The following is a 24,870-nucleotide window of genomic DNA, read 5'->3' on the forward strand; positions in this document are numbered from 1 at the left end:
GTCATGATCTTAACGTTAGTGAGGTCAAGACCCACATCGGGCTCTATGCTGACAGCATGGAGCCTACTTGGGATTCTCTGTCTCCCTCTCTCTTGGCTCCTCTCTCTCTCTTTCTCTCTCTCTAAAAAATAAATAAACTTTCTTAAAATTGCCCTTTCTTTCTTTATTATTTAAAACAAATTTTTTTAATGTTTATTAATTTTGAGAGAGAGAGAGACAGAGTGCAAGCAGTGGAAGGGCAGAGAGGGAGACACAGAATCCGAAGCAGGCACCAGGCTCTGACCTGTCAGCATAGAGCCCGGACGCAGGGCTCGAACTCATGAGCCGTGAGATCATGACCTGAGCGGAAATTGGACACTCAACCGACTGAGCCACAAAGGCACCCATTTTCTTTCTTTAAGTAGATTCCATGCCCAATGTGGTGCTCAAACTCATGACCCCAAGATCAAGAGTTGGATGCTCTGCCGACTGAGCCACCCCCAAAATTGCACATTTTATGCTATATTTTACAATTTTTAAAATTAATGTTTTAATATATCCAAAACTGTTGAATTATACTTTAAATGAATAAATTATATAATATGTGAATTATATCTCAATAAAACATCAAAAAATAAATGATGTTTACTATAATTGTTCATTCTGGGGCAAATTCAAAGAGCTGTAGAAAACTCAAGGACAAAAACAAAACACAAAAAACCCAATCCATAACTGACTAAGAGATGCGACATTTTCAAAATCCCTCTGGATTTTATTTTCCCCGGCACCCAGGCCAGCCTGAAGGGCTGCAGTCACCAGCAGTTTCTGGGGAAACTTCTGGATTTGTTGCAGACAGTGCTCTCCCAGGATTTTGGTCATTCCATCAGGCAGCTGAAGTCCAACCCCCCCCTGCCCCGCCCCACCACCAACATAGAACAGGTCTTGAACAGGTGCTCTTGGTGTTAATGTTTCTCATGCCTTTGCAGCAAAGAGAACTAATCCTTGGAAAGGCAGGCTGTGTTCTGGTATGGGTGGGGGTGGGACAGAGACCTCAAGAAGCTAGCACCTGCTGGGCCGGCTCTAGAGCACTTGCAGTGAGATGTGAGAACCCACAGGTTTTATGCTTCCATATCCCTTCTCTCATTTTCACACCAGCATCTACACCCCTATGACTACACACATAACCATATACCTCAGGTCCCAGGGCAGGAACTTCTGCCAGAGTGTTGGTAGAGTGAACTCGATTTATTATTTTATTTTATTTTGTTTTTACTTTTTAGAAATTTTTTTAAATGTTTCTTTGTTTTTGAGAGAGACAGAGACAGAGCACAAGTGGGGGAGAGACAGAGAGGGAGACACGGAATCTGAAGCCGGCTCCAGGCTCTGAGCTGTCCCCACAGAAGCTGATGTGGGGCTTGAAGTCATGAACCACGAGATCATGATCCGAGCCAACCTACTGAGCCATGCAGGTGCCCCATAAGAGTGAACAATTTAATGTAAGTATTTAGTTTGGGAAGCTGATTTGCATCATACAGGAGTCATGAGCCCACTTGCCTATAAAGGGAAGTTAGGAAAGATAGGTGAACCAAGCGAGCTTTATCCAATAAGGTGAAATCTCTTAATATTCATTTCACTGCTGGCAACTACCTCAATATTTAGATTTCCTGAATATGCAAGCCCAGGCACAACTTCATGCCTTTATTCAGGCTGTTGCCTCTGGACCTGGCTTGTGAGTGAATTTCTACCACAGTCCTTTAAGGTTAATACACTAACCCCATTTCTGCAAATGATGTATCACGCAAGATGGGTCCTTGTTACCAGGATCCAAGGCAAATTCCATGACGTCACAGGCATGAGCTAAGAAATATGCTGTATCAGGGAAAGGGCAGATGAATCAAGCAAGGATCTACAAAATACGTGAAGCCAGCCATCCCTTGGATCCACCCATTCTCCTAAATAGCACAAGCCTAAAAACACACTTGACAGTGGTGCCAGGTGGTCTGGATTTGCCAGCTGTTTCTAGGAGTTGTCCAAGAATGCCAACTGCCCAGATCTTGGGATCCATCGGATATTAGAGACCCTCCTGTCAGGGAAAGTATGACTGAACCCACGGGCTAAGTTGAGATGTTGTGTCTCCCTGGGGAGGTAGTGGGAATCTCCCGCCTGGTCCCCGCAGGCTCACTGTCCAAGCAGTCTAGAGTAAGAACCCACTTTAGACAATTCTGATCATCATGCCACAATGGGAAACTGAGGCCCAGACAGTTTAAGGCACACGGGCAAGATTACACAGCTGGTAGATGGTGGAGCCCAGATTCTAAATCGGGCTTTTTTGCAGCACACCGTGTCTCATGAACATCCTTGTTATCCAATCCATGGTCCTCACTGGCGATGTGTAGGAGCTCACTTCCTCCTGGAGCAGCCCATGGGGTCAGCCCACCCATCGGTATCACTATTTCAGGATTATGGTGGAGATGGGGTAGAATCCTGCTCTTCCGGGTTCTCTGGGATGATTGGAGCCAAGAGGAAGCCTTGGACACAGCAATAGCACCAGTTCACTCTGTGCTACCTGTCTCTGAGATTTCTAGATGGCAGGGTCACTTGTCTTCTTCCTTTTAAGTTTGATTTCCCAGTTTCCACTGCCAGAGGCACACCCTGAAAAAAATCTATACCAACTCAGGTAAATACAGATACCATTAACACCCCATCCCCTTCTTTCTCCTGGGACAACAGAAATATTGGCTCAACCTAGAAAATAGTAAAGTCCTGCAAAGTGTGTGTGTGTGTGTGTGTGTGTGTAGATCCCTACATGGGGTTCTGGGAGGGTTTAAATAAAAATGTCCTTAACTTTCATGGAATTCTATGCAGTTTGGTAATAGCCAACCTACATAAGCCAAAGACTATCATAAACTGTATGATTCTAATAGAAGGCAAATATAACACAGAGCAATTTACACCCTGTAGTTGCTGTAACTTCAAAGTCTCAGAGAACTTAACATAGGGGAATCCCAAAGGTAATTGAGATCCGTCTTGTGTACAACCTGTCTTTAGTTGGCCCAGCTTGGGACCTCAGGATGTATTTGTGTCCGTTACCTTTCCTTCTCCCTGTCTGAGCCCAAGTCTTTTACTGTCCCATTTGGCCATAGTACTGGCCTTGACCCTATTCAGAAGTCTTTGAGCCTTGCCCCTAAGGATTCATGTGTCTCACTGACTGGCCCCCACAAGGGAGACATTCTTTGGGTTCTCTTGTTTGCTGGAATTGTTTTGCCATGTCTGAGAAGTAGCTGAAGTGACAGTGTCCCCTGTCCACTGACTCTGTCTGCTCTCACAGCTGTGGCAATGTGAGCGCCTGATGTAAATGCAGTAATTGCCGTGGGAGAAATCCCTGGTTGGAGAGAACAGGTTGTGAGATGAGAATGACATTCCAAATCGTGCAGAAGGCATTTGGAGATCCAGCCTGAGAAATTCTGGAGGACATGCAAATCTCTACCAGCTACAGAAGATGCGAGAACACATGGCCTAAGAGCGGCCAGATGACTTCGGAGTCATTTCGAGCATGTACTCTGACCCACCCAGAAAGCAGCTGGCCAGAGAAGGACCCAATGGGGGACCAACTAGTGACCTTGTGGTCCTCAACCTTACTGCCTTAATAATGGGTGAATAACTATCAAAATATTTATAAAGGCAATTATTTTTCTCCAGTGTGCTTGCTTGCTTGATTTACAAGTCCAGGGACAAGGCTTGGCTGTCTGGGATGACAGAGAGCTAAGATTCCATTCTTTAATCATCCTTATTTTTAGTCATGGGGACAAGGGAGTTGAATTACTATGCTATCATCCCCTTGAGCTGAAATCCATCTGTTCCTAAGAATCTGAATGGAAAGTTTAGGCCTGTTGTTTTTTGGTTTTTGTTTATAACCTCTATTCTTGGAGTATTGGTATTCTCCAAAAAGTACTTTAAAAAAAAATCTGGATTTTGCTAACCTGTATATAACCTTATTGTTTTTCTCTCTTTATCTTTCTCTTCTCCGTCATCATCACCGCTCCCCAAGTCTCCTAAGATCCGCCCCCGTCAAACACCTACTGCACAGGGAATGTTGTTCTGAAAGTCACTGTTCCTTTTGTAGATAACTGCACAGAACAGCAAGGAGGCACTTGGGCGAGGCGGCGTATTTTGCTCGTCATGGAATTTGGAGAGCAAGCTCATGCTGGGAATTCAGCAGTCAGCAAAGGTGCCCGTCCTTTTTATGGAGACCTGTCAGTCTTCGGGTGAATGTCAGAGTACTCTCCCCAGCCGCCCCGCAGTTTGCATTTGATGGTTCTGACCTTTCCAATAGGGTGTGTTACTGTGGCAAGTTTCCCATTGGTTCAATGAGCCTCGTTCGGAATCGAATGAGTAATTACGTCTTTTCTGGCTTCCCACTCCATCTAATTAGTGTACTTTACCTAACCAGAGCCAGCGGGAGCTGCCTCAAACTCTCCGCATCCCTCCCTCCCTCCCTCCTGGATCTACGAAGCTTGTTTGACTAGATAGGAAATTTTATTTGCTAAAAGTAGCCCTGACAGTGTTTACAAGCTCAGGATTCCTCATCCCTCTTCCTGCCTTTTCCCTCACTCCACCCCCAGTCTCTCTTCTTCCTTGTCAGTTTATGCGAGAATAGCACCTTGATCTTTGATCATCCTTTTTATCTTTTCAGTTAGTGTCACCGCTTTGGGCTCATCCCAGAAAGGCTTTAGGGATAGGATGGTGGGCGAGTGGAAGACCCTAGAGGGCAGTGAGGGAGCACAGGTAGAAGTCTGAGGACATTTCTGAGGGAAGATAGCCTGTCTGAGCTGCCACAGCCCAGGTGAGCCTTCCTTGAGGTGGAAGTGACCAAGGTCTGGCTCTTGGGCTGAGCAGCCTTGATGCAGGTTACTCCGAAGCTGGGGGAAACGTGAGCCTAAAACCTTGCTGTCTGCCAACCTATGCCTTCCCACTAGATCGGTGCTTCTTAAAAAGTTTCAGCAACAGAATCTTCACCTGAAAACAAATTTAGGCAGAATCCACTGTTATTAAAGCCAACAGAAGCTGAGCAGCCGGCCGCAGGGGCTAAGCTTCCTCTTCGGTGTCCCCTTTCCCCACCCTCTGTTCTTGCAACACCCCCAGCAGACATCCTGGGAACAGTGTTTGGGAATCTCCTCACCTCTCTAGACCCTGCAGGCTCCTTTCGGCAGGACACTGTAACCTAAGCCTTCCCCACCTCCACTCTCCCTTCCCCCACAACCAGACAGGACAGATGCTCCCAAGTAAGTAAGTTGAAATTCAAGTAAGAGAAATTCCTAGGGGCTGTTTACTTGGTGTTCCATGCCTAACAGGTTTTAGTGTGCCCTCTGGCTGAATCATCGCTCTTGTGTGTGAGGGGGTGGGGGGAGGGGGGCAGACGGTGCCAGGAAGCTTGGGCAGCATTGGGTGGCAGTGCCACCATGTCCCAGACACGTGGTGTCTGATACCTGCCCACCTGCTTGATTCTTCCCACATCTCTCCCTCTGGCAGACAGATTCCTGGCTCTGTCGCGTGGGGTTTCCTCATGCCTGCTCACCCCTTCTATATCGAGTCTGCGTCAAAGTAGACAGCAGGGATTTGGGGTGGGGAGAGAAGATATGGAAATGTTCGTACCCGAGAAAGTCCTGGGGGGTTTTTTGTTGTTTTGTTTTGTTTTCTTTAACTACCGTGCAGCACTTAGCAAGCGTCCAGCAGAGCAGAATGCAGACTCCTCCTTGACGTCTCCTGGGAGCAGTGGGAAGTGTGCTGGACCTGGAGTCGGAGCCGGGCTCTGCTTCCAGCTCTGCCAGGAGCCGTTCCAGTGACCCTAAGCAAATGTCTTGACTCGCTAAACTTGGCCTTGGACAAAATTTAAAGGCAGTCTCTACGGTCTCTTCTAGCCCTACCCTTGTGCTTAACAGGCCACTGGTGGTTACTGCCTGGCAAGACCGTAGGCTCCCCTCTAAGGAAGGGGGCCCACAAGGCTCTTTTGGTGACATTACTCTGGGAAGTGTCCTGCATGTTGAATGAAATCGGTCTTGCAACTGTGTCTACCAGGAACCAGCTAGAACAGAACAGATGCCAAAAGCAGTCCACACACTGGACCAGGCTAGCTGGCAGGGAGGGGGCAGGCGGCCCTCCTGACTGATGGTGGCCAGAGCATCAGACTTTCTTGCGTCAGGAGGACCAGTGTGAGGTTCGTACGGACAACATGCTAGAGCAACCGCAGTAAGACAGAGCGCCCCTAAACAAGGCCCGGCCGTTGTTCTCCTTCAGAGGAACCCCACAGGCCAGCTCCAGGAGCCCGGGGACAAAGCACAGCTCTACACTATCGACATGACTTTCCAGGACTCCTCACTTCCTCTCACAGGCTTCCGGTTCACATTCATCACTTGAGGAGAGCCAGGCCCATCTTGTCCTTGGAACACAAAAGCACCTAGAGGCGATTATTCCATTCTATTCTGTAAGTGCATCACGGTCGCGATGGGGAAGTCCCGGGGAGTAAATCACCCAACACCTTGAATTCGGATTGGGCATGACTGCTCCTTCCTAATCCAATATGTAGGTTAATTCCTTGTGGGTCGATGGAGCAAACGTTTCTTCAAAATCCGGACCCTGAGTAGTTCATTTATTACTAACTAGTAAGGTGACCTTGGGAAAGGTGCTTGACCTCTGCCTTGGTCTCCCCAGCATCTGAGGATATTATTCAGTCTACCTGCCTCTGAGGGCTGTTGTAGAAAGAAATCAAATGTGATCGTGTACGTGAACCTACTTAAGTATACACGGTGTGCTGTATAAACAGTTGTCCTTAATACCCAGACAGTGAAGGACGTGAGACAGCAGAATGTGGAAATTAAGAGCATTGGCTCTGGAGTTAGTCTTGACTGGGTTCAGATCACGGCTCTGGCACTTCCTACAAGGCCTACTTAGCCTCTGTGTGCCTCAGTTTTCTCATCCATAAAATGGGAATGATGATAATAGGACCTGCTTCACAGGGCTAATTAAGTTAATGCATGTCAAGTACTTAGAACAGTGCATAACCTATAGTAAATGCTCAATTAATGTCTTTTGTTATTACGAACAACACATTCCTCTGGCCAGAAGCACATTTGGTGGGCACTGGGGAAAGCCTGCCTAGGCCTTGGGAAGGAAAGCCTGCCGGGTCCAGTACAACTCCTCCCTCAGAGCAAGCACGTGGCCTTCTATTCTGCACTGCTACTGTGGGACCTCATGCAACTCCTTCCGGCCCAAGAACCTCGGTTCCCCCCACCACCCCTCCCAGAAAAGCAAGACAACCATAATGACCTGTCCCACAATCATCTGGATTGCTCCATTTGTGGTATCCGGGAAGAACCCTTGCTCTGTGATTTCCCTGGCACGCGCCCTACCGCAGCGGAGAGCATTAACAAACACACATCACAGCCTCGCAAAGAGGAACAACTCAGGGCCTGGAGAACTCCACTGGGAAGGAGCAGAGAATTATTGTTGCTGTCAAGACCTTTAAAGAAGTACTTCCTCAACCTTTCCTTTGCCTGTACTTTTCCTGGTTCTAGAAAACTCCCTGGTTCTAGAAAACTGAACTCCCTCCTTGAGTTCAGAATGAGGTAGAAAAGTTAAAAGGAGTTTTATTCCAGAACATAGTCTATTCTTCTCAGCAAAGCCCTTTATCGGGAGCAGCAGTCACTGACCCCATTGGTGGGCCTGGGACTCGGGAGGGCGGGCACCCAGCCTGCTGTGACCTCATGCTGCCATTTCCCAGGAAGCCACTTGAGCGAGCAAGCCCCAAATTCTGGGGGCCTGGCCCAGGCTGACGACTCTGCGTGGCAAAGGGCCGGGTCTTTGCCACGGATTGCTCTGCTGTTTCTGCGGTGGTGATAATTCAGGCTGCCAGAAAGGATCATCCAGGGAAACCCAGAAGATCCCCTCCGGAGCAGGAGGACTGACCCGGGAGAGGGTGACCATGGCACATTGAGAGACTCTTTTGTGTTTGGTTAGCTGCTGCTTGGGTTTCCACACTCAGCTGCGGTGTCGGTCAGTGACATGTCATGTCCAGCCAGAATGACAGCTCTCTGGCGCTGGCTTTGGATTTCTTAACCCCCAGATGTGAGCCAAGAATGACATGCAACAGTGACCAGGTCTTGGTATTTGCTCAGATGGCACAAGACCTTTGTCCTGGAGTCAGATCTCAAGCCAAACCTTGAACTCTGCTGTCCCGGCTTCCACAGTCCCTTCGTAACTTGAGTCCTCACAATTGTTCCATGGGATCAGAGGTAAGAAATGCACAGTCCATCCTCAAGCTTCACCAAGGACGCCAGCGTGCAGTACCGGAGAGGCTGTGGGTTAGAAGAGAAGACGCCCGAGAGTCTTGCGTTGACTCGTCAGGCCGTCATATGACTGATGTCATTTTCCCCTCGGAGAGAATTACTCTCTTGATACGCAAGTAAGGAGAACAGGCATTGAGGTTTTCTCTATGGGGACCAAAAAAGTGTTGCACATGTTATCTTTCCAACCTCAAAAACACTTTTTTTTGAAATGTAAGAGATTTTCTGAAGTGAAGTCTACATGAGGTATGATACTACTATTAAGAATCCTATTGTACTGCTAAGGCCCCCGGAATCACAAGAGCATAATTCATTCTGTGCTTCAACCAGAATAAAACCAAAACAACCTGCTAAGCAGTGTATAAGTTCCTCACTAAAACACACATCTGGTCACAGATAAGATGGTTCAACAGTGGTGGTCAGAGCCCAATATAGACCTTTAGAGACCACAAGTACAGAACCAATTAAGGAAACTCACCCCAAATAAAAATAACATCGAATTGCATTTTCTTAAGTATAAGGGAAGGAGAACAAAGATCTGACTTTCCCCATGATAAATATTTCATCAGCAAACGATCTCCACCTCTCCCGCCTTTCTACCCCCTACTTCACGCCTCCAATCCCCTCCCTCCACCAAATTTGCAACCCAGCCTAGGGGAGTGGGGGTGGGTAGGGGTTGCATTTGAGTGATGTCATTGCCTCAGGGGAGAGAGAGAGCCTTCCCAACACTGCAAAGGGGTCTGAAGCAGACCACAGCAGTTGGGGGTTTGCTGGGGGAGGGATGAGAATTCTCTGGGGGAGCCAGGCAAGATGCTGTCATCTTAAGAGGAAGAGGCGACAAAGTCCAGCTCAGGAAGGCCCGTGGAAGGACGATGAGGCTGTTGGAGCCTATGAGAGAATGATATCGGAGTCACAACAGAGGGTGGACATAGAGTCAAGCAGAAAATGATCTTGACTCACCTGGGGAAACTAAGGACAAAACCAATAACTCAGTTTCTACAGGGAAGTACACATGTTCTTGGGAAAGAAGACTGTTCACAGAGAACAAGGCTGTGGTAGAAGACACAAGACTCAAAGCCGGGGCTGAGAGAGTAGAGAGGAGCAGGAAACTAGAAAGATTTGGAGATAACTCAGCAGTATTTTTGGTTAACACAACCTGAGGCTTCTAACCACCAAATCCCAGGTTCTTAGAGGTACTGCACCCTGACATTCGTCTTCACTTAGCTGTGCATCAAGAGCTTGGATGTGTAGACGGCTACAGCCGTCCCTTGTGGGACGGGCGTCGCAAGAGCCAAAGAGGGGAGAGGCTATGAATCCCAAGCACCCCCTGTAGAAAAGCCATTTCTCCTCAACCTTGGATGATTCTGGAAAGGATGATCTACCACACAGAGGGGACAATGAAGTGTTATTGTTAATTTCTCTCTAAATAAGTTTCTTTAGCTCTTAAAAAAAAAAAAACCAAAAAGTGGTTCTCAAAGCAGGGGTCCCTGGACCAGAAGCATCAACATCACCTGGAACTTGTTAGAAATGCACATGCTCTGACTCCAGACCCAAGGCAGCAGAAACTTTGGGGTGGCAACCTGTGTTGTAACAAGCCCTTCCAGTGACAGTCAGGCCGACGCAGGCTCATTTGAGAACCATCACTTTAGCAAAATGGCAGGTCCACTGAACTATGAAAACATCGAATATTTCACCCTTTTGCTGTTTATTGATTGATGTTTGGCTTTTGTATTTAACAGTTCTTTGCAGGGCACGTGGGGGACTCCGTCAATGAAGCAGCTGACTCTTGATTTCAGCTCAGGTCATGATCTCACAGTTTGTGGGATCCAGCCCTGCGTCGGGCTCTGTGCTAACAGCATGAAGCCTCCTTGGGATTCTGTCTCTCCCTCCCTCCCTCCCTCTCTCTCTCTCTCTCTCTCTTTCTGCCTCTCCCCCGCTCTCTCTCTTTCTCTAAATAAATAAAGAAACATTTTAAAAAGTTCTTTGCAAAAATGTACAGGGTTTCTATGACACGTGGCTCAATGTTTCTGGGGATATCATGCACATTCATGAGTCTCCTACTTTAACTTTGGTGGTGAGGAGGCCGAAAGGCAGGGCCAGGATGTAATTAGATCAACCTTTCCTCTTAGGCTGGGGAAGTGCAGCACAGTGAACAAAGAGACGCAGGGGACAGGGCTCCAGCCACATTAGGCTCCCTCTCTCCAAACAAAGCCGCCTGAAGGAGTGAGGCAACTGAGAAGTGTCCTTCAGACCTGCACCAGCTCATCCTTCCCTTTGGGAATAACGGCCCCGAGGGCAGCACGTAAGGCCCTGAGGTTGCTCATACGCTTCCCCATTTCCTTGTCATTTTCAAGGTCAATTGTTCTAGCAGTTCTCAACACTGATTCCCTGTCGCACTCCAGGGAAAATGGCATTTTATAGCCCCGGAGACTCAGCTACAGTCAGTCACTGTTAGGCACTGCCCCCTCGGTCCCCCAAGCCACACATCCCCTGCGGTCCTCTCCTCTGGTTTCCAGACCTGCCAAGCCTGGCTCACATCCTCAAACAAGATAAGGGAGGCCAAAGACAGGTATCTGGGGGGGGGGCAAGATCTATGTGATCCCTGCAGCCTCTGGCAAGTGGAGAGGAGAAGGCAACTGGGGCTTTTGCATAACGCCTGCAGACAGCTAACCAAGGAGAAGGGGCTATTATGTAAGTGGAGCACGTGGATTGGAGCACTGCTCTTCACCTGTTGCTAATTAGTGCACTCTGTCAGGAAAAAAAAAAATCCACCCGCTGGTGCAAACTCACCTAGCTATCAGAGTGGAGACATAAAGATGCAATCCAGAAGGGTTTAGTTCAGCTCAACAAAAACATTTTTTGAACCACATACCCTGTTAGGCGCTGGGGATCCTGAAATAAATAAATCAGGGTCCCTGTGCACAAGTAGCTTGAGGTCCTGAAGAGGGATACAGTCCTTTACGGTCCGTATGATACATAAAATGAAACTATCATCTGTGTACAAAATTCCTGCAGAAGTGCTTTGAAAGTTGAGGCAGGCAGACCCAGTGGTTTCTTCCAGAAGGGCATTCCGGGCAGAGAGTACAGTGTGTGCAAAACCTGGGGATTGAGGCTTGGGTCCTCTAATCCTGAAACAGTAGCATTTATTTATTATTGAGAGACAGAGAGAGCGCGCAGAAGCATGGGAGGGGCCGAGAGAGGAGGAGACAAGGAATCCAAAAGAGGCTCCAGCCTCTGAGCTGTCAGCACAGAGCCTGATGCAGGGCTTGAACTCATGACCTGTGAGATCATGACGTGAGCCAAAGTCGGATGCTTAACTGACTGAACCACCCAGGCACCCCCTGAAACAGTAACATTAAGCTAAGGCCCAAATGCCAAAAGCAGAGTCAAGATGGCTGCCTCCTTCTTGCAGGGCCAACATCCTAGCAGGAAAACCAGAGTGACGATAAGAACGGGTCAGGACTGAATGGACAGGGAAGGGCCGGGGGGAAGGGTAGCCAGGGAGGTGGCTCTGACAATCAGCTAGCATTGCCACCTTTCTGGGCCGGTGGGGAGGCTGCTCAGGAGAACCAGCCTCACTGAGATGGCCCGGGTAACTGCTGCCATGCAAATACGGCTGTGTGCAGACCCTAACGCCCCCGACCATAGGAGGGGGCTGCTCTACTTGAAGAAGGAGTAGAAGCTGGAGCCCAGGAACATTTTTAAGACATGGCCTGCTGTGTCTGGGAGGGCATAACCGGGGATCACAGGGAGAATCCAGGAGGGCGGAACAGAAATCTGCCCATTTGCACCCATGAGGAAGACAACTACTTACTGGACATCTTTACCTTGAACCCCCATGGACTTTGAGTAAACCTAATGTGTCCAAAAGTGATCTGGGATGACCACTCCTCCTCTCCAATTCACACCCAGAAACCCCTTGAGACCTCTCCCTCACCTCCTCTCTCTAAGCAAATTATTTACTAAATCACTCTAGAATCTGTTTAGTTCATACTCATTTCCTGTAGCTGCTGTCACAAATTACTACAAACTTAGTAGCTTGAGACAACACACATTTGTTATCTTACAGTTCCCGGAGGTCACAAGTCTAAAGTGAGTGTCACGGGGCTAACATTGAGGTGTCAGCCCAGCTGCGTTCCTTCCGGAGGCTGTAAGGGGAATCCATCCCCGTGATGTGTTCCAGCTTCTAGAGGCCGCGGCATTCCTTGGCCCTTGGCTCCTTCCTCCATCGTGAAGGCCAGTGGTGCAGTTTCTTCCCGTCTCCGTCTGACGTTGACCTTCTTCCATCTTTTAAGGATTCTTGTGATTACGTTGGGCCCGCCCAGATAATCCAGGTTAATCTCCCCATCTCAAGATCCTTAATTTAATCACATCTGCAGAGTCCCTTTTGCCTTTAAGGTGACACATTCACAGCTTCCAGGCTGAGGGAATGAACTCTTTTTTCTGCCAGTTGGGCAGTTATTCCACCGACCACACACCTCTTCCTCAACACCCCTGTCACCAGCCCCTCTCATCTGGAGCCGCCAAAAGTTGTCAATGCATAGACGAATCATGAAGTATCCAATGAGGGGGAGAGGAAAAGAGGGAGAGAAGGAGGAGGAAAGAAAGAGAAACAGAAGGAAGGGAAGGGCACCTCTTCCCATGGCCCCCTGGCGGGAAAGGACACCTTCATTCCGTCTCTCACCGAACCTCCCTGACACCAATGTTCCCCTCTCGAAACCATTCTTGGCCGTATGATTCCATTTTGCCCTTGCTCTTTGCCACCAAGCTTTTCCTGGGCATCTACTTTGTCTGGAAGGTTCTCTCTGTGCCATCCTAACAGTCATCCTCACTGTACCCCAACCCCCACACACAGCACCTGGCTGGGTGGTGGCACTTCAGTCCCAGTGGCTCTGTCTTCTCCCCAGAAGCCTTTTCAGACTTCCAGGTTTAGGTCAGAGAGGGATCCAGGGGACACGTGGAGCCCTGCTCTCATCTGCCCCAGCCTTACTTCATGGCTTGTAATTGCCTGTCCGCTCGTCTGTCTTCTCAGCTGAGCTTTGTATGCCTTGAGGGCATCTTGTTCTGTGTTGTCCCCACATACGTTGTAAGACTCAATAAATATTTCTGAATCAGATTTTTAAAAATAAAAAAGTAACACTCCCTTTATTAAAAAGTCTTTGGGTCCCAGGAGCTCACGTACAGCCCTAGCAGCTCCCTTTGTTTGTGGGGACACATTCCCAGGCCCCCAGTGGATGCCCCAAACTGCAGATAATACTGAAACCTATGTATGCTGTGCTTTTCCCTACACACTCATATCTATGATAAAGTTTAATTTATAAATTAGGCACGGTTCTCTCTCTGCCCCTCCCCCGTTCATGTTCTGTCTCTCTCTGTCCCAAAAATAAATAAAAAAAAACGTTGAAAAAAAAAAAAAAATTTAAAAAAAAAAAAAAAAAAAAAAATAAATTAGGCACGGTAAGAGATTAGCAACAGCTAACAATAAAATGGAACAATGATAACAATATACTAGAATAAAAGTTATGTAAATGTGGCCTCTCAAAATATCTTACACTGTACTCACTCTTCTCTTCCTGTGATGATGTGAGATGATTAAATGCCTGCGTAACGAGATGAAGCAAGGTGAATGATGTAGGCGTTGTGACGCATACTGTGAGGCAACTACTGCTTCTGTCCCTACGTCCAGAAAGAGGATCATCTGCTCTCAGACGGAGGCTGACCTCCGGTAACTGAAACCACAGACAAAGGGGGGCTACTGTACCTGTTGTTGACTCAGATGGAAGGTGTGGTGGACAAGTGAGTGGAGGGACACTTTCCTGTGGACACGGAGGGGCCAGTAAACAGTTCAGCGCTTGTCGGTCAGTCTCAGATCAGGAAGGCAACTAGGGACAAGGCCCTGGCAAAGAGGCCCGGGAGGTTTTCCAAAGCCAGGATCCAGAAAAGAGGTTTCCCCTCCTGGGTCACATAGGCAGGGCTGGACCCTGCCGTCTGTAATTTCATCACTAGCCAGAGCTGGATTCCTGCGACGTAGTCAGAATTCCAGGACGGCACCCGTGAGGACTGTCAGCTGGACTGTCAGTCTTATGCTAGACCAGGGGTGCACTCCTGGGGGCCCACCGCCCTCCCACGCCTACCTCACCTCTCCCCATACCGGAGGCCCCTCTGCATACCTCTCACCTTCAATTTGTACTCCTGCATGCCAGGCCCACTCAAGGGAGGCAGATATTTGGGGTGCTTGGGAGGCTCATTTGGTGAAGTGTCTGACTCTTGATTTCGGCTCAGGTCATGATCTCACGGATCGTGAGCTCGAGCCCCGCATTGGGCTCCCCGCTGACAGTGTAGAACCTGCTTGGGATTCTCTCTCTCCCTCTTTGTCTGCCCCTCCCTGCTCACCCTCTCTCTCTCTCTCTCAAAATAAATAAACATTTTTTTTTTTTTTAATGTGGGTAGGGGTGCCTGGGTGGCTTAGTCGGTTAAGCATCTGACTTCGGCTCAGGTCATGATCTCCCGGTTTGAGTTCGAGCCCCGCATCAGTCTCAGAACCTGAAGCCTGCTTCAGATTTTGTGTCTCCCCCTCTCTTATCCCTCCCTGGCTCACATTCTGTCTCTTGCTCCCTCTCAAAAATAAATAAACATTAAAAAATTTTTTTTTAAAAAGGTGGGCAGACATTTAAGAGAGTACCACCAAACTTCTAGCAACTTCAACAGCTGATGAGGAAAAATCATTAACAATGACCCTTTTCCATCTGTTTTTAATAAATGAAAGACTTACAAAATCATAGTCTCCTTCACAAGTTAGTGTGGCCGAGACAAATTATGTCAAAAGTACTTGTCAACTCAGTTATGGACCAGAGGATAAACAAGTATCTCTTTCTCTCTTTCTGTTTTTTTTTTTTTTTTTTACTTTCTTAAAATAAATATTATTAGAACTTTTCACAGCCCAAACTCAGCTTTTCACTTCCATTACATATGGAAATTTTTGCTTTGGTGTATTTATTATCACAGCTGTGTGATATACCATCACATGTCTAGCCCACCAGGCATTCATCCATTTTTCTCTTGGTGGACATTTAGGTAGGCTGGGGTCTTTTCCTCTTTCAAATAAGTCTGCAATATATTCTTCTACAAGACTCCTCATGCCCACACAGGAGAGTCTTTTGTGTGGACTTGATGGGTGAGCACGTCCTCATCTTTACTAAGTAAGTACTGTAATTACTAAACTATTACCAAAATGGCCACATCTATTCACCCTTCCACCAACCGCACGTATTCCTGTCGCTCCATATCTTCCCCAGTACTTCGCAAATGTTCTGGAGTTTCACTGATGTCACAGCATAAGATGGAATGTGGTTTGCTGTAATTTACATTTCCCTGACTACTGCTAAGGTCGAGTATGTTTTCATGCATTTATTGGCCTTTTAGATTTCTTCTGTGAACTACCTGTTCATATCTTTCACCTGATTTTCTATTGACTTGTATCAGTCTATAGTTTGGTTTTCATACCCATTCTGGATACCAGTCTTTTGTCATTTACAATCTGTTCAAGTCCTCCAAGAAGCAGATACCAAGAGGGAATTAGAAGTGCAAGATGGGGCACCTGGGTGGCTCAGTCAGTTAAGCATCCAAGTCTTGACTTCAGCTCAGGTCATGATCTCAAGGTTTGTGAGATGGATCCCCACACTGGGCTCTGCAGAGACAGCACAGAGCCTCCTTGGGATTCCTTCTCTCTCTCTCTCTCTCTCTCTCTCTCTCTCTCTCTCTCTCTCTCTTTGCCCTTCCCCCGCTTGGGCTCTCTAAATAAGTAAAAAAAACATAAAAAAATAAAAGTGAAAGACAATTATTTTGGCTAATGTTTCTGAAGGGCAATGGGGTGTGGGATGGGAGTGGTTGGGGAGAGGCTTCAGATACCAACACAGATCTTGATATCTGGAAGGGGGGAGAGAGAAGAAGGGAGGATTGGGTAGGAAGAGACTCTCATGTAGGGCAGCTCTGAGAAAGTCACTGCCTGGATAATGAGCCCTAGAAGAGAGTTTGCCTTTTAGATGAGCCCAATAGGCAGGAATGGCTCAGCTCTCGTTCTCCAGCCATGCTCAGTCTTTAGTGGGGATCAAGCCAGGGAGAGCACAGGCTCAACTTGAACATCCGTGGTGAATCTCAAGGGTACAGTAGCTACAGGCTGTCCTCCAGACACACATCTGGCAGGTGCCTCTCCCGTGAAGGGAGGCTGAGCAGCACACTCCTATGGCTGCCACACCGCCAAGACCTTCTAGTTTGTGCTCATCTATTTTTCATTTTTCCCTTATGGCATCTTTTGATGAGAAACTTTCCATTTTAATGCCATCAAACTTTTCTTTACTGGCATCATCTACTACTTTTCTTCGTGGCTTATTCTTTTTGTGTTTTCAGATATTATTGCCTGCTCTGTGATCTTGAAAGTTCTCTGTATTTGCTCCTAGAAGTCCTAAAGTTCTGCTTTTCAAACTTTTCCAGAACCTGGAATTTGATGGGTTCTTGTTGGTTTTGTTTTCCTGTATGGATTACCAGATTCCCAGTGCCATTGACTGAATGGTTCGTTCTTTCTCCATGGATCTGTGTGTCACCTCTGTCACATATCAGTCTTCACAGGTATGGGACCTGTCTGGGGTTGTCTCTTCTGTTCCATTGGTCTGTTCGTCTCTTTCTGGGCCAGCACCACACTGCCTTAACTTAGCGAGTCCCAGGATAAGGCAAATCACTCATCTTGTTTGCTTCAAAATGTATAACTATTTTGGCCCTTTGCTTTTTCACAGCAAGGTTAGAATCATCTTGTCTAGTTACACACACACACACACACACACACACACACACACACACACACACCCGTGCCTGGATTTGGTTTGGTGTCACATAGTGTTTATTAAGTATTTATTAGTTTATTTGGTGTCACATAGAGATTAATTTAGGAAGAACTGAAATGGGGGCGTCCGGGTAGCTCAGTCAGTTAAGTGTCTGACTCTTAGTTTCAGCTCAGGTCATGATCTCACAACTAGAGTTCGAGCCCCACATTGGGCTCCGCACTGGCAGTGCAGAGCCTGCTTGGGATTCTCTCCCTCTCTCTCTCTGCCCCTCCCCTGCTCATGCTCTCTCTCTCTCTCTCTCTCTCAAAAATAAACATTAAAAAAAAAAGGAATTGAAATGACGGTGAATCCTTGTATCGTGAACACCTTATCTATCAAAGAATACCTGAATAAGTGAAGTTTTATCATTTTCCCCATAAAGATCATGCATATATATATAATTAGATTTCTGCTCCCTTATAGCTTTTGTTTCTTTTTTAGATGTTAGCTTTATTTTTTTTAATGTTTATTTATTTATTTTTGAGAAAGAGACAGCACAAGCAGGATGGGGTGGGGGGAGACACAGAATCCAAAGCAGGCTCAAGTTCTAAGCTGTCAGCACAGAGCCCGACATGGGGCTCAAACTCACAAACTGTGAGATCATGACCCGAGCCGAAGTCGGACACTTAACTGAATGAGTCACCCAGGTGCCCCTCAATGTTAGCTTTAAACACTTGTGTTTTCTAATGGTGATTGGTCATAAAAATGCACACTGGTTTTTGTATAATGATCTTCTATTGTGCAAACTTGATGCATCTCTTTTAAGTTGTATGAGGCTCTTTTTTACACTTCTCTAGAAAATCTGGATCCTCTGTACCCAAGGAAAGTCCATCAGCAGGCTCTTACCCTCGGTTCACCTAAGCAGTCCAAGAAGGGGGGCAATGCCCCTCTGCTGACTTCCCTGGTGAAACAGCAACGCCCCCTTCTGGAGACCTGCCAGCAAGACAGCACTCTCCCGCCAGACTGCTGTTGTGCTTGTTTAGATCAAACAAGGATCTAGACAGAGTGGCCTAGCTGGAAGTCAGCTTTCCTATTACAAAACTGATCCCCAGGCTAAAGGCTCCGAGCCAGCCGGGTTAGACAGGGGACCGCCTGCATGACCTGATTACGGGATGTCGTTTCCTGATTGGCCACATCCACTCTGTCCTTCTACTCTCCCTACTTGACAAGGCCTTGGGGACATCAGAAACCAGGCCAGAAGGAGGAGGCAGCACTGCATGGAGAAAGGGAATTAGAGTGAAGCCTGCCCCTCGCCCAGCCCACCCCTGCTCAGCTCTCAAGCGGTTCCCAAACCGGGTTCCACCTCCAGTGTCCATCTGGCCTGACTGCTGGAGGGCAGTTGAGCGGTTTCCAGAAACCTAGGTGAGGCCAGGAAGATGAGCTCTGTGGACCATTGGCTTCAAGGTCATCCAAAGTAGATACTGGAGACAGACAGGACAAAAAGGTGATGCCCATTTAGTGGACACAGGCCTCTCATCAACCCTCAGCTATCTCCACAAAACAGTCCTGAGGTGAGGTAACTTTTCCAGAGATCCCATCATCTCCTCTCTCATTTCTCCATGGCCTACTTGAGTATATAGGGTCTTAAAGGGAAGGCCTAGGTTTTATTCCCATATGCATCAAAGCTATGAGTCAGTGGGACACAGTGAAAAATGACTGTGCTTTGAGTCAGACATACCTGAGTTGGAATCCCCGGGTTGTCTCAAGTATGGTATAGTCAACTTTTCTGAGCTTTGATTTCTCCCTCTGCCTAAGGAAGAAGAAAATACTTCCTTTGTGGGGTGGTTGAGATGATTAAATTAAACCATTTACGTCACACCAGAGTTGATGCCTGATAAAAGTGTTTGAGTCCTTGGATGATTTGGGAGGAAATCACTAGATTACTTCTCTAGTTTAATGGAATGTTGGGTACTTGCCAATCTCACCTCTTTTCCAGTGAACCAGGAAGTGTGAGTCCCATTGAAATGAGCAGCCACAACATCCAATGTTGTATGCTCAGGATGGAGTTCATGTATGTAGGTTAACCCATTTCATCCTCGGGGTAACTCTGTGAGGTGGATAGACAGATATTATGGCCATGATGCAAATGAAGAAACCAAGGTTCCAAGAATCAACACGACTTCTTGAAGTCAGAGGCAAGCTACAGAAGAGCTGTGATAAGAAGCTGCATCCTTTGGGGTGCCTGGGTGGCTCAGTAGGTTGAGCATCCAACTTTGGCTCAGGTCATGTCTCAAGGTCCGTGAGTTTGAGCCCCACGTCAGGCTCTGTGCTGACAGCTCAGGGCCTGGAGGCTGTTTCAGATTCTCTGTCTCCCCTTCTCTCTGCACCTCCCCTGCTCATGCTCGCTCATTCTCTCTCTCTCTCTCTCATACACACACACACACACACACACACACACACACATTAAAAAAAAAAAGATAATTTTTAAAAAGCTGCATCCTTTTGTGGAAGTTTGTGCTGACCTTGGCCCCACTGGGTCATTTCCCTTCTCCTTTCCTGGCAACCTAGTTCCAGACCTCAGGTAACCCCATGGTTTTTAGCTAAGCTCCAGGGCAGTGCTGACTTCTCTTTTTCAGATGACAAATTAAGTATTTCAATTGCCAGGAGCAATAGTTCACAGACTCACAGGACCCTTCCAGGAACTGCTATTCTGAATAAAGTCACCTAGCTGGAAAGTGCAATCAGATAAAGGTAGAGAGGAAAGAAAGGTTAATGGGAAGAAAAGAGGGGCAAAAGAGGCTGTGTACAGGAATCAACAAATCATTAAACAAAAAATGATTGTTTTTATATACTATTATAATTTCTGTGCATTTGTATAATTTCTGTGTATGCATTTGTATGGTTTCTTCCACTCATTTTTAAGATTCTGGAGGTGAAAAGTGTGTGTGTGTGTGTGTGTGTGTGTGTGTCCATCTGTGTCTGTATTTAATCTTCTACAGCACCTGGCCTGGTATCTAACACATAAACAACTACCCTATAGAAGGAAGGAATTGGTGGCCCATCTTTCCAGAAACGCCTTCTCCTCTGGCTTTCAGTTATGTCTGACATTCACACCATGACAGTCCCCACCTCTTGGAGGGCTATTCCCTTTGACTAGGTTAGCTGGGTCCTCCCCACTGTCCACAGAGCAGAGCAGAATGCCATGGGAAAGAACCTGCGATGACTTACGTCAAGGGAACAGCTGATACATGGGACACTGTCAGTCCTGTGAGACCCAAACAGGATGCGCTCCTGGGACATGTGGCATGGACAGCTGTCCTTGGAGGGGCCCTTGGAGGGGTCCTGAGAAGGCAAACATGGCTCGACTTGGGTCTGATCCCACGCTGCAGCCTGCGCCGCAAGGCACAGCACCGAGTGGCTCCCGTATGAATCAAACTGACCATCCCAGTCTCATCCATTAAAATTGGTCTCCGTTAAAATTGGGCTGGACAACTACAGACCTCTGCAGAGCGCGAAAGGCTCTAGAGCAAGGGATGCCCAGAGCCTCCGTCCATCAGGACACGTCAAGAGGCTTGTTTCTGGTTTCTTGTTTGCCTGTTCTGTTCACTGTTTTCATCGCTGGTTTATTCACTCATTTATTCACTCCTTCATTAGACATAGTATCCCTGCTTTGTTGCAAAATGGATTTAAGGTGAAACCGAGTAATCCCAAAGATGCCATTTTTCAGTTAATTCGATTGCATCAGTAATTCAATAATATGAATAGCTGCAATAATAATTTGTAATCGCATCAACTGCATTCAGTAATTTAATTTAGCAAATAATTAGTAAATGCCAGCCCTAATAAAGGTGAGACAACATCAGTAAAAAGACAAAGATGGGCCCCACCCAATTGTACCTTCTAGTCTGGGTACAGACGAGTGGGTGTGGGCAAGTAAACAGACAATTACAATACAATTGCGCACCAGTTGTCTTTCTAGGTGATCGTGGCTGAATATTCTCCCTTACTATCAGTCAGTCCCCAAACACTGCAAAAATTAGTTTCCATAGCTGTTTATACTTTATGTACTCTAATGACATCTCCCGAATTGTCATATCATTCCTCAACAACCAAAAATTGCTCCCCAGATTAAGGCCGATGAGGCAGCAGGCCCCTGTCCCCCACCCCCAGGCTTCGTTGTCTAAAAGCCTGCTGCTCCCACCTAGACAGTGGCCTTGGGACATTGCTCCCTCCCTCACAAATGGAAGAACTTAACAAACAGGCCTGAGAATGAATGTTAAAGCAATCAGTAGACCATTTAAATGCAACTTGCAAGCTACCAGCAAACAGCAAACTTTGCAGAGATTCTGTTCCAGACCTAGGTCTTTGTTTCACTTCCCTCCACCCTGAGTGCAAGCCAGGGCTTCTCGGGTCACTGAGGACCTGCTGGCCATCCAAGTACTCCTCTGGCTGTTTGCTCAGAGAGAGACCCTCATTCTCTTCACCTTCCTCGTTTCATGAAAGAGCTGATCCCACACTGAGTCCTGTCCAGAGGACCATGGGAAATTCAGATAACCTCTCAGAGCCAGGGTTTCCTTCTGGGGAAATAGGGATTCTGCTGTCTGCCCTGCCTTCCTCTTCCGGCCGGCCGTGAGACTCAGAGCCTTGTGACGTGGACAGCCCATGGAAAGAGAGGGAGAAGGCCTGCTCACTCACCCGCCTGCTGTCAGTCGCCTGGTTCCCTTTGTTCTGTGTTCACCCGCATCCCTGAGGCTTTGCTGTGGTCGAGATAAGTCGGATCACTCTACAGAGAGAGGTCCACGGCCGAGTTTTACTTATTGTTTTCACTTGCTTTTGTTCTGTGTTAACTGGCCCTGGTACTTTTTCCTCCCGCTTGCTTCAAGCATTCCAGATACTTTAAAGGGAATATCTGGTGCCTCAAACCTACGTTACAACCTGAAGAAACAAAGCTCTGTGTGAGGAACATAGGAATGAAACTAATCTCAGGTGCTGGGCTTGGGACTGACATCCCACAATTCTCCAGCTACCGGTGACCTTTGAGACGACCCAGGCCAATCCCTGCATTTGACTGATAAGAAGTGGAAGCCTGGCCACTGGGTCCACGTCACCCTACAAGTTAGTGAAAAGCCAAGACCCGGGAGCAACTATCTTCCACCTCCCCAGAGTCTGAAGGTAATAGCCAGTATTTGTACCCTGAGCTTCGAATTTCTGATTAATGTGTTTGAATTTATGCTCTCATTTCATCTCTTCCAGATGGCACATTTGGCCCGGGAAAGATAAATGACTTCCTTGTGGTCATTTACAAATTTAGTGTCTGGGTTGTGAGTAGTGTCTGGGTCCTGGAATCCTCGGGCCTGAGGTTCCCAGCACCTGGTTTTAATAGCAAATAGAACATTCGGGGGACCTTAGCAAGAGCAGAGCTCTGGACTACAGAAGCCTGGTGATTTACGAGGCAGCCTGGCCATGTCAGATGGTAGTACTGTTATACATCTTAGCCTGAAGTAAGGCAGGGTCTCTCTGGTCTGGGCTGAGGGCCAACCGTCTCCAGGCAAGCAGCATCAGTGACACCTAGGGAATTATGCAAATTCCTCAACATCGTCCCTGACCAACTAGATCAGAAACCCGAGAGTGGGACCCACAGTCTGTGTGGGGCCTTGGGAGGATTCTGTACATTCTCAAGTTTGAGGGCATCCACTCTAAGAGTAGTGTTCTCAAGGTTTGGTCCTAGGAATCTAGCCTCAGGATCCCCAGAGGAAGCTTCTGAAACAGGTGATTTGGAGAAGCAATAAAAGAAACAGAGTTTACTCCTTCCAGCCAGCATTTCCCAAACTGGCCTAACCTTATTTATTTATTTAGAGAGCGTGCGCACACATACGAGAGCCAGGGAGGGGCAGAGAGAGAGGAGGAGAGAGAGAATCCCAAGAAGGATCAGCACTCTCAGCTCGGATTCTGAGACACCCAGGCACCCCCCACCCCAAATTGACCTAACCTTAAGTATTGCTGTGGACCTCTTGAGAAGACTGCTGTCCCGGCCCCTGCCCTGGGGGATTAAGGATCAGTGTGGGAGAGAGGACTTGACACAGCCAGGCTCAGATTCAAATGTAACCCCTTGGTGGGGTGTGGCCCACTCGTCCAAACTCACTTGAGAATTACTGCTCTGGGGCTCCAACAACCGCTGGTTTACTTACAATATCCACCCACCCCAACACTATCAGCATCTACGAGGGATACACTTGCTGGTCCTACATTCAGCAAATAAGTATTATTCAAAAATTATTATTTTTTTAAGCCCTAGAGAGTACAAAAAAAAATTTTTTTTACTTTTATTAAAAAAATTTTTTTTAATCTTTGTTTATTTTTGAGAAAGAGACAGAGTGTGAGCAGGGGAGGAGGAGAGAGAGAGAGAGACACAGAATCTGATGTGGGCTCCAGGCTCTGAGCTGTCAGCAGACAGCCGGACGCAGGGCTTGAACTCACGAATCACGGGATCATGACCTGAGCCGAAGTCGGACGCTCAACCAACTAAGCCATCCAGGTGCTCCCCACCCGCCAATTTTTTTAATACAAATTTCTGCCTCTGATCATTTTTTAGGGTTAACTATGGATGGATCAGACATAGAGCAGCCCATGGGGACCTCCAAAACGCAAAGCATTCAGTCAGAGTGGAGAAAAGAGTGTCAGCAAACTAATGAAGAAGAGGGAGACTAAATGGGAGAGAGAGACAAGAAAATGGAGTTGAGCAGAGAAGCTGAGATTTCATAGAGAACTAACGAAGGAAGATTCTGGCCCATGAAATTCATGGTGGTTAAACGTGTGGGCTTTTGAGGCTGCTTAGTCAAGGCACCAATTCTGTTGCTTTCTCCTAGGCAATTGACACAATAATTTGAGCCTTAGTCTCCCCATCTATAAATAGGCTAATAGTACCTCTCTTGAAGGGTCATGAGTAGCCAGTGCAGTGAGGTAGTTGATATTTTACCAGGCTTCATCAGCGGCTGTAGTCATACTGACAAGAAACACTACATCTGTGGGAACTATTTGGATTCTAAGCATCTCCTCTGGTCAGAAATCACTCCAATATAATATTTAATTAACCACCTCTCAATCAAGAGAAATGCTGTACCCTTGTAGACCATCCCTGTGATTGCAAAGCCTGTTCAAGACTTACTTTAAAACCAGACACCACACACCAATAAACAATGTGTATGCAGCTCTTCTTATCACCACTGATGAACAGAGACGGGCAGATCAGTAAGGAACCTGCTCCCGGGATGGTGGGGCCCAGCAGCCCTCATGGGCATGAAGGGTGCCTGTGTCTCTGTTTTGGCTCAGTTTAAACTCAGCGGGACTTTATCCCAGGTGCACCTTCTGCTCGCAGCCCTCAGCTGAGCTGAGCTGAGCTGAGCAAGTTCCTTGCCGTTCTAAGGCTGTTTCCCTTTTCCCCACCTCACCTCACTACTCCAGGCAAAACAAGTTAAATTGATTAGGGAAGAGACAGGATTGACAAGAATTCTATTTTCTCTGGGAAGCCTCCTGGAAAGGGACAGACCAGCGCTCTGAGCTAGAGCAGGTATAACAGACTATTAATTGGTTAATGAGTTACTCTCCACTGGTGGTTCTCAGACTTGAGTAAGCATCAGGATTCCCTGGTGGGCTTGTTCTCACACACCCTGCTGGGACCACCTCAGAATTTCGAATTCCATATGTCTGTGGGGCCTGAACCTTTGCCTTTCTAATGA

This window comes from Panthera onca, chromosome A3 (genome assembly GCF_046562875.1).
Source record: "Panthera onca isolate mPanOnc1 chromosome A3, mPanOnc1 haplotype 2, whole genome shotgun sequence".
NCBI lineage: Eukaryota > Metazoa > Chordata > Mammalia > Carnivora > Felidae > Panthera > Panthera onca.